General features: G+C 45.4%; 1 protein-coding gene across 2 annotated transcripts in view; it reads right to left on the reverse strand.

Annotated features, from left to right (window-relative positions):
• CSGALNACT1 (chondroitin sulfate N-acetylgalactosaminyltransferase 1) overlaps positions 1-5,320 on the reverse strand; it is a 360,793-nt gene extending 355,473 nt beyond the window's left edge. The window contains exon 1 of one of the 2 annotated variants that reach the window (XM_017961823.2): positions 5,205-5,320. The gene's annotated coding sequence lies outside the window, so the exon portion shown is untranslated. Of the gene's footprint in view, positions 1-4,957; positions 5,103-5,204 lie in introns of those variants that run through there. The other variant, XM_017961828.3, reaches the window with a different exon arrangement.
• Positions 5,321-8,668: the final 3,348 nt, after the last annotated feature.

The raw sequence follows: 8,668 nt of genomic DNA on the forward strand, positions 1-8,668 counted from the left end.
TTTTTATATGATATAATGATGATGATGAATGATATAAATTATTATATGATATATAATATTAAATGTTATATCTTATATGATATGTATTATCACATATATCATAAATAATAGTATATATTCATATATCATATATTATGTATTAATATATCTTATATGATATATAAAATGTACATACACACATATATAACCTTTACTATGCTCCAGACATTGTTCTAACCACTTTTACAGATGAGAGTGTCACACAAAGTTATGCAGGTTGTGCCACACAAGCATGCCCTGCAGGAACTTCAGCCCATTCTCTGTTGACCAGACTGAGCACCCGACATGGAACAGTCTACCACAGAGGAAGGGGTTCCTAGCACAGTCCTGTGTACTTATATTGACCTATTGACGGATACATTAACTTTAGCATGTTTTTAATGTTGGAGAAACAGAAGTAGAAAGTCACTTTTGAGAGAACACAAAGCCTAAGTCAAAGACCACCATTTTAGTAATTTTATTAACGGAATAGATGAACATACCACAAAAATCACCAGTGGCCAATTCCTAGTAATAAGCTGCAGTGCTGTGTGCCCATGTGCCTTAGGAATACAAAAACAAGGCTGACCCTCAGCATACACGGACAATTCACATCTACCTCCTCCCCATTTCCTGCTCCTCTGTTCCTCCATCAACTCAAATGTCCTTTGTGTGTGCAAATGAAACAAAATATCAAATATGACTGCAGGGTAACCACATGCGTTTTATGCATTGCCTAAAAACAGCAACAAAAATTATCTGTGCAGCAAAGTAATGTTTCCCTAAGTCATAGGTTCAAAACATGAAATTCTAGCAAACAATCATTTTTGTGCAGGCACACCTCCCAAGTGCTGGTTCCTAAACATGACTCCCAGGTTTAGAGACTCATTCATTTCCTCTCAACTCAGCCATCCATAACCTTGTTCAGCTTGGAGCTCTTGCCCAAACTAAATTGTCCCATCCTGCATAAGGCTTTGTACCTATCATCTTGGCATGGACCCAGCTTCAGTCTGGGAAGATGAAGGAGAGGGAGGGAGACACCACGGCCTTTGCTAGCTGGGGGTTTGATGATAAGCCAGACTCTTGCAGTTCTGGAGAAGCATTAGTTTGTGCAAATGGGATCTCTATAACCTTTCATGTGCACAGAATCCTAAAAGTAATCCAAAACATTTAGCTTAATCAGAGGGAAATTATATTTAAAATGTTCTACAACCTTCATCCAAAAATTATTCCTCTTACCCTGCCCTCTTAAGAGTACTGACCTAGACCTTGATTTAAAAAAAAAAAAAAAAAAAAGTGGGGAGGAGTGCAAAAACCGGATTGTGTTATTGTAAAATCCTGCCATGTAAAAATCAGAATTGGATGTCTGATAATTTCTCAAACTCAGAGACATTCTGCTAGATAAGATAGGAAAACCACTGGTAAGATTTAAGACCTACAATGCACTAAACTTTTCTCTGTTGCTAATTTTTGTTTAGTTTGGTTGGGTTTTGTTCATTTGCTTCTGAGACAAGGTCTTGAGATGTTGCCCAGCGTGGTCTTGATCTCCTGAGTGCTTAACAAATCCTCCTACCTCAGCCTCCCAAGTAGCTGGTACTACCACACCTGGGTCTAACTGTTTCTAATTTTACTTACAGATTAAAGGTATTTAGTTTGTCATTCAAATTAAATTTCATGGAAAACCTGAAAATATAATGTTCTCATTCGTTTACATACAATATGGCAATATTTTCAGTAATAACGTTTGTTTATATACACTGTCAGTAATTTTTCTACCAAATAGCAAATTATATCTGAGAAATAAAAACACAAATAAATAAAAACACCTTTGAGTTGTTCAAAAAATATTCTCAAGCTTGACTAACTTCATTCACAGTAGAATTTAGAAATAAGAGGTCTTTTCAAAAACACACAGAAGAAAGGTGCCTTTCAGTGATGCATCTTGGAATGCGACAAAACATTTTTTGAAGGTGATATTTAATGTGGCTCCAATTTTTTTTTTTTTTTTTGAGTCTCACTCTGCTGCCCAGGCTGGAGGGCACTGGTGTGATCTAGGCTCACTGCAACCTCCACCTCCCGGGTTCAAGTAATTCTCCTGCCTCGGCCTCCCGAGCAGCTACGATTACAGGCACGTGCCACCACGCCCAGCTAATTTTTGTATTTTTAGTAGAGGTGGGGTTTCGCCCTGTTGGCCTGGCTGGTCTCGAACTCCTGACCTCAAGGGATCCGCCCACCTCAGCCTCCCAAAGTGCTGGGATTACAGATGTGAGCCATTTTTTAAAAAAGTAAAGATAACGAGAAGTTTCTGCTAGCCAGATAAAATTCCTTGAAAAACAACTTAGATTGCTGTGACTGCTACAAATACCTATTTAGGAAATAAACATTTTTAAACACATTAAAAGATAAAAATAAGCTGTACCAAAGACATACAAAGAAAACCGCTGAAATACTAGATGAAAATCATATATATTTTTTCAATGTTTTAAAAAATCATAAGTTTGAAAATTAGGATATATAAAATACAAATCCAAATTCTTACATCTCTTTTAAGTCCTTAACTCTAAAGTTATTCAAAAATAGCACCAAATCCATCATTTAAGACCACTTCCATTTATTTTTAGGCCTTTGGCTAATGCTTTTGACACAAGGTTGCCTTTTTTCTACTAAAATATTCCATGTCATGAACCCAGGAAGTTAAATTTCTTGGCTACCTTAAAGGACAGGATAACGGTAATAAATGACAGCCTGGGGTGATACACTATGCTGAAGAGGCCCCTAGTGGCGAAGTTACTCTCCAACCCGGTTTTACAGGTTTTATAAGACTGCTTCATCATGAGTGCAAAATCAATAGGTAATAAAGTCTACCTTAGCTTTGCCTCCGTAATAACCTCTATTAGCCCTAATATATAGTAGGGCTGTGATTTAAAATCTCAAGGTCCTTTCATCAGGAATTATTAAAAGATGGATGTGACCCGAAGAATAACTTCATTACATTCTGCATTTTAAATCAACAAATCTTTATTGAGTCCTTATGCCCTGCCAGGCACTGCGTTAGACATTGAGGAAATAGGAAAGATGAGGACCCTTGCAGATCTCACAGTTATTTCTTTTTAATGTAATAACATGGCATTAATGTAATAACATGGCATTAAGAACAGAGCTAGGGCAATATGAAGATTGGTAAGTACGATTCATCATCATATGAACTTATGATGGATTCTTAGGAAGATACAAGAAAAAGCTGAAGTATTGCCCCAAAGTTTCAGCTCCTTATTTTCAGCACCCATTCTAGGCAGCACCTGAGATTCTTCAATAAATAGTCAATGGATACATGAATGGAAAGTAGGGTTACAAAGAAGGAATTTTTACAATTTTTTTAAATGTTGAAACATGCTGGAGTTGGGGATCCCTAATTGTAAAGAAAGACAAAAAAAAAAAAAAAACCTAAAAGACAACATTTATGAAGTGCATACTGTGTACTCCGGGCACTAGGCTAAGTTTCCAAACGTAATTTCCTCCTGCTAAACATCACTATAAGGTGAGGAGTATTATTGGCATTTTACAAATTAGGACACCAAGGCCGGGAAAGGGTAAGTAACTTGCCCAAGGTCATACAGTTAATAAGTGGAAGAAGCCGCCTGGAGCTCAGGTCTCTGGAACACCAAAGCACAAGCTTACTGCACTGTAATGTAGACAGATGAATCCAAACGTTGGAGATTCTGCTTTAAAACCCACTAATACATTTTACAAATAGACATATCAGATTTTAGCACACAAAGATGAACAGGATTAAAGTATTTCGATATTGTATTATATGGAGTTCATATGGTGTGGTAGCTCAAGGCAGACGAATCATGAAATATGTAAGGTGATCTTACAATGGGTATGGCCCATCTCTTGCTTTCTAGGAATTGACCATCTTCTTGGAACCCAGTACCTAGTCCCCTGGGTATTATGCACTATCACAAAACGTGTTCAAGTTGCCTTTTATGCCTAAGGCTTACATAAAAATTCATCTTGCCTTTCTGCGTCTATTTCCAAGTTTGAAGGACCTTTCTCCCTCCAATTAGCAACATTTCAGCACTGCACAGGCTTATTAATGCTCACTGTTGCAAGTAACACCAAGGTAATTTGACTTTCTTGTAGGAACAATGTCGACAAAATCCAAGAAATCCTACAGAATTAAATTTAAATTTCTAGTTTAAAAAAAAAACAAAACCCCGTGAAAGAACAGTTCATTATCTTTACAGTTCATTATCTATATTATCTAGACGTATCTAATGACATTAAGTAAAAACTGTGCCAAGGCTTTGAAATCAGAATAAAAGTGGAGTTTGTGAAATTTAACCACTCTATCCTTTTTATTAGTATTTCATTTATGAGTATTTCCCGAGGCTCACTGTTTTGGCAGGCACAGTGCTGTCAACATCTCTTCCTTTCTCACCATTCTTTGCTCATCGATGAAAAGATAACTTCAAAATCTCTGACAGCAGTGCAGGTGCAGGAAGCGTGATGGAAACAAACAACTTTACCTCCGCTTCCTACAGCTTTCCTCTCCTCCTTGCCCTTCCAACCCCCACCCCACCCCAAGATCATGCCCTCGCACAGCTTCTGCCCCACCAATCGCACGGTCCCATGAGCATATTCGGACAGCGGTGACCCTCAGCCACATCCCCCACGAGCGCGGTCCAGGGCAGGCGAGCGCGCTGCCCACCGGCCACCCTCGTCACGCCCCCTCCACCCTCTCCATCCCAGCCGCAATAATACAATAACAGCAGTCATCGCGCGGCACGTGGAAAGGCTACTTTTCAGTGGGTTTTGCAGAAAGTAATCAGACAGCGGAAGGCCACGAGAAAGGCTAGTGAAGCCAAACCGACCTCGGGAGCGCAGCAACCCCGGACCCTCCCTGGAATCCCCCTCCGCGTCCCCGCGCGCCCACCTGGAGGCGCCGCGCCCTCGGCCTGCCGAACCGCTCCCCGGCCCCTGCCAGTGCCCTGGGCCCCCGGCTGGCAGCGGCGGAGGGAGGCCAGGCGCAGCACCGTCCTCCGCAGCTGCACGAGCCACCCTGAGGTCGCGGGCTGGGCGGGCGCGAGGGAGGCGCGCGGGGCTATGGGGATCTGCCGGCGCCACTGACGCCCCCGCGCGGCGCACCGCTCCCAGCTGGCCCGGGAGGGGACCCGACTCACCCGAGGCGCCCTGCTGACTGCCCGGCCCGGCTCCGGCCGCTGCCGCCGTCGCTGAACTTTCCCTCCTGCGCGGCCGCGGCGGACTCGGCTCCACCTCCAGCTCCGGCAGCCGCGGAGCCTCCAGGGACCCCGGGGGCGGGGAGCAGCAGCGGCGGCGGCGGCGGCCGCTCGGGCGGGAGCAGCCACGGCCAAGCCCGGCGCCCCGCGGCGGGGTGGGTCCGGCGGGGGCGGCCAAGGCCGGGCTGGGGTCGCGCTTAGCCGCGGGCACCCGCGTCCCCCACGGCCCCTCTGCAGTGCGTCCCCACGCCCCGTCGGAGCTGGGCGACCTGGCCGAAGGCTGTCACTCTCGGAAGGGGCCGCGCTTGGACACCAGGGGCGGTTTACACGTGACTGGTCACCGAGAGCCGGAGAAGTTTAGAGACTAGGACACTGTGTCGTGGCCCGAGTTGCAGGAGAGAAGTGTCCAGTCTCCACGGGGTCCTTACTCTTGCAGGACAGAGTTCCCCATTCCCCCGCTCCACCCGCTCTGTTCCCTTGGCTGCCCTCCCAGCCGAGCGCCGACTTCCACGCAAAAACTTTGTAAATCGCACTTCAGGGAATTCATGCCTTTAGTCACGGTCTCTTCTTGGTCAGCTATAACGCCGTCCCTCGAGAGCTTCTACTTACAGCGAAGGTCAGGAACCCCTGTTAACTCTCACACCCCACCACTGTGGGTAAGCGATGTCTGCAGGGACCCCTGACGGCCACTGGGAGGCCAGGAGAGAAGCGGGAGAGGAAGGGCTAAAAGGCAAGTACACGGAGTGCTGGGTAATGAAAGATCCACCGCCACCTCTCACACACACAAGCACACAACCTCCAGGGCCACAGGTCGCCTTTTACCTGTAAGTGCTCCAGCGCGTCTCTGTGGGAGAGAGAGTTGGGAAACGATCGCCAATTTTCACTGTAATTGAGGGGGACTCGGGAGGAGTCAGTGTTAGACTGGAAGAGGTCATCACCTGCAGATGCGGTTAAGCAAGTTGCAGAGGCCCCAGGGCTGAGCCACGGCAGAACCAGAGCTGGGAACCAGTCCTATGACTCCTGAGGCAGTGCTCCTTCTACTGCCTAGCCATGGCTCCTTCTACTGCGTGGCTCGAAGTCTCCATCTGGGAGATTCCAGCGCACCAGACTTTATGTGGGCACAGGGTAGGCAGTCCGGAGGCTATAGGCACAGTCTTGAAGTAGCTCAGTTTCCATTATGCTCCTGCTTACCTGCAGGAAGCATCCCTGAAGCAAGCTTTGCTTCCTACCCGGACTCCCCAGGTGGACCTGTCCCCACCCCACACTCCTGAGTGAACTCTTCACCCTCGTGACCTAATATATCCCCACTGCAATTCAATTGAGACTTGGGAAACCGGGAAGAAGTGGGTGTTTTCCAAATGAATGAAAAATATGTGTATTCTGCTATGCCCCAAAATGCTGCATAATAGAGATAATAGTTAACACAGCATACGTACACATATACATAGGTACAAGCCATTGGCCAAGCCTCCTTCCCATGTTATCACACAACACCCTCTTAAGGCAAATCATGACAATCCCTGCTTTGCAGACGGAGGGCAGCACATGGAGGCTGGAGTTGGTTATGAGTTGTGTAAAGGTTAGAATGTTCACTGTCAAGCACTCCGTGGGTAACCAAGTAACCTCTTCAGAGCCTTCTCACTGCCACCGAAGCATTCCCACACCTCCCCATATTGGCTGGTGTGTTGTCAAAGCATTGATTTTCTTTCCTCTCCTGAAGCATCTCCCGTCCTTCTGCTCAGTGATATCTCCAGAATTATAAAATACAGTTTCAGCATGGAATCTGGTCTGGAAGACAGCCCAGAGGACTTGAGCAGGAGCTGCCATGGCCCAGCACAGACGCACACGGTTGGACTCAGGTTCTAGACTATGTGGACGGGCTTGGGGAGGGTGGAGAAGGCACCCTTGTTGCTGCAATTGGTTCTATAGCTGTTATCTAAAAGAAAGAGGTAGAGGCCAGGCGCGGTGGCTCATGCCTGTAATCCCAGCACTTTGGGAGACCAAGGCAGGTGGATCACCTGAGGTCAGGAGTTCGAGACCAGCCTGGCCAACATGTGAAACCCTGTCTCTACTAAAAATATAAAAATTAGCCAGGTGCGGTGGCGCATGCCTGTAATCCCAGCTACTCAGGAGGCTGAGGCAGTAGAATCACTTGAACCTGAGAGGCGGATGTTGCAGTGAGCGAGGATGGCGCCACTGCACTCCAGCCTGGGCGACAGAATGAGACTCCATCTCAAATTAAAAAAAAAGAAGGCGCTCACTTCAGGGTTGATTACTTTTTTTAGGGGCTTATAACTTATAACAGTACCTTGTTACCATTTCCAACTTTTTTCCATTTGGATAGTAAGACAAAAGCATAGCAATGTACATAACAATATGTGTCATATCAGTATGTATCAATAAATATCAATTCACAAAGCCAGTTCTAGCTAAGGGTTTGGTGCCCTCATATATTCTGACAACAGTTAATATATGAAATGATAAGAGAACGGAAAAGGTGATAAAACTATGAAACTAAGTAACAAAATGTGAGAAAAGACACATTTTTTTTCTGGAAAAAAAAAAAAGAGCAAGTAGATATGTAACAGCCTTTGGATTATCCCTTTGGGAGCCACTATTATCAAGCAGTACTGGTGGTACTTACTGTCCGTCATTAGAAAAGGCAGCAGAGTATTAGGTAAAAGAATGGCCAACTCATCTCTGCAGCCCCAGTGCCCTAATAATGCCTAGCAGAATTAAGTCAGTGAACCTAATAGAAGGATGGGTTCCTTACACCTCAAAGACTGAGAAGAATAACCAGGTTAAACACGAAACCTACGTGTAAAAACCAATTTTTAAGACTTATGGCCAGGCATGGTGGCTCGAGCCTGTAATCCCAGCACTTTGGGAGGCTAAGGCTGGAAAATTGCTTGAGGCAAGGAGTTTGAGACCAGCCTAGGCAACATAGTGAAACCCCCGTCCCTACAAAACAATTTTTTTTTTAAATTTAGCCAGGTATGGTGGCACGTGCCATAGTCCCAGCTACATGGGAGGCCGAGAAGGGAAGATCGCTTGAGCCCAGGATGCCAAAGCCAAAGTGAGCCAAGATCACACCACTGTACTCTAGTCTGAGCAACAGAGAGAGACTCTTTAAAATAACAATAATAATAATTACTACAAAAAAAAAAAAAAAAAAGGCAGGGCATGGTAGCTCACACCGGTAATCCCATTTTGGGAGACCGAGGCTGGCAGATCACTTGAGGTCAGTAGTTTGAGACCAGCCTGGCCAACATGATGAAATCCTGTCTCTACTTTAAAAACACAAAAATTAGCCAAGCATGGTGGCAGGCACTTGTAGTTCCAGCTACTCAGGAGGCTGAGGCATGAGAATTGCTTGGATCCTGGAAGGGGAGGTTGCAGTGAACTGA

The sequence above is a fragment of the Papio anubis genome, chromosome 8, assembly GCF_008728515.1.
Source record: "Papio anubis isolate 15944 chromosome 8, Panubis1.0, whole genome shotgun sequence".
Lineage (NCBI taxonomy): Eukaryota > Metazoa > Chordata > Mammalia > Primates > Cercopithecidae > Papio > Papio anubis.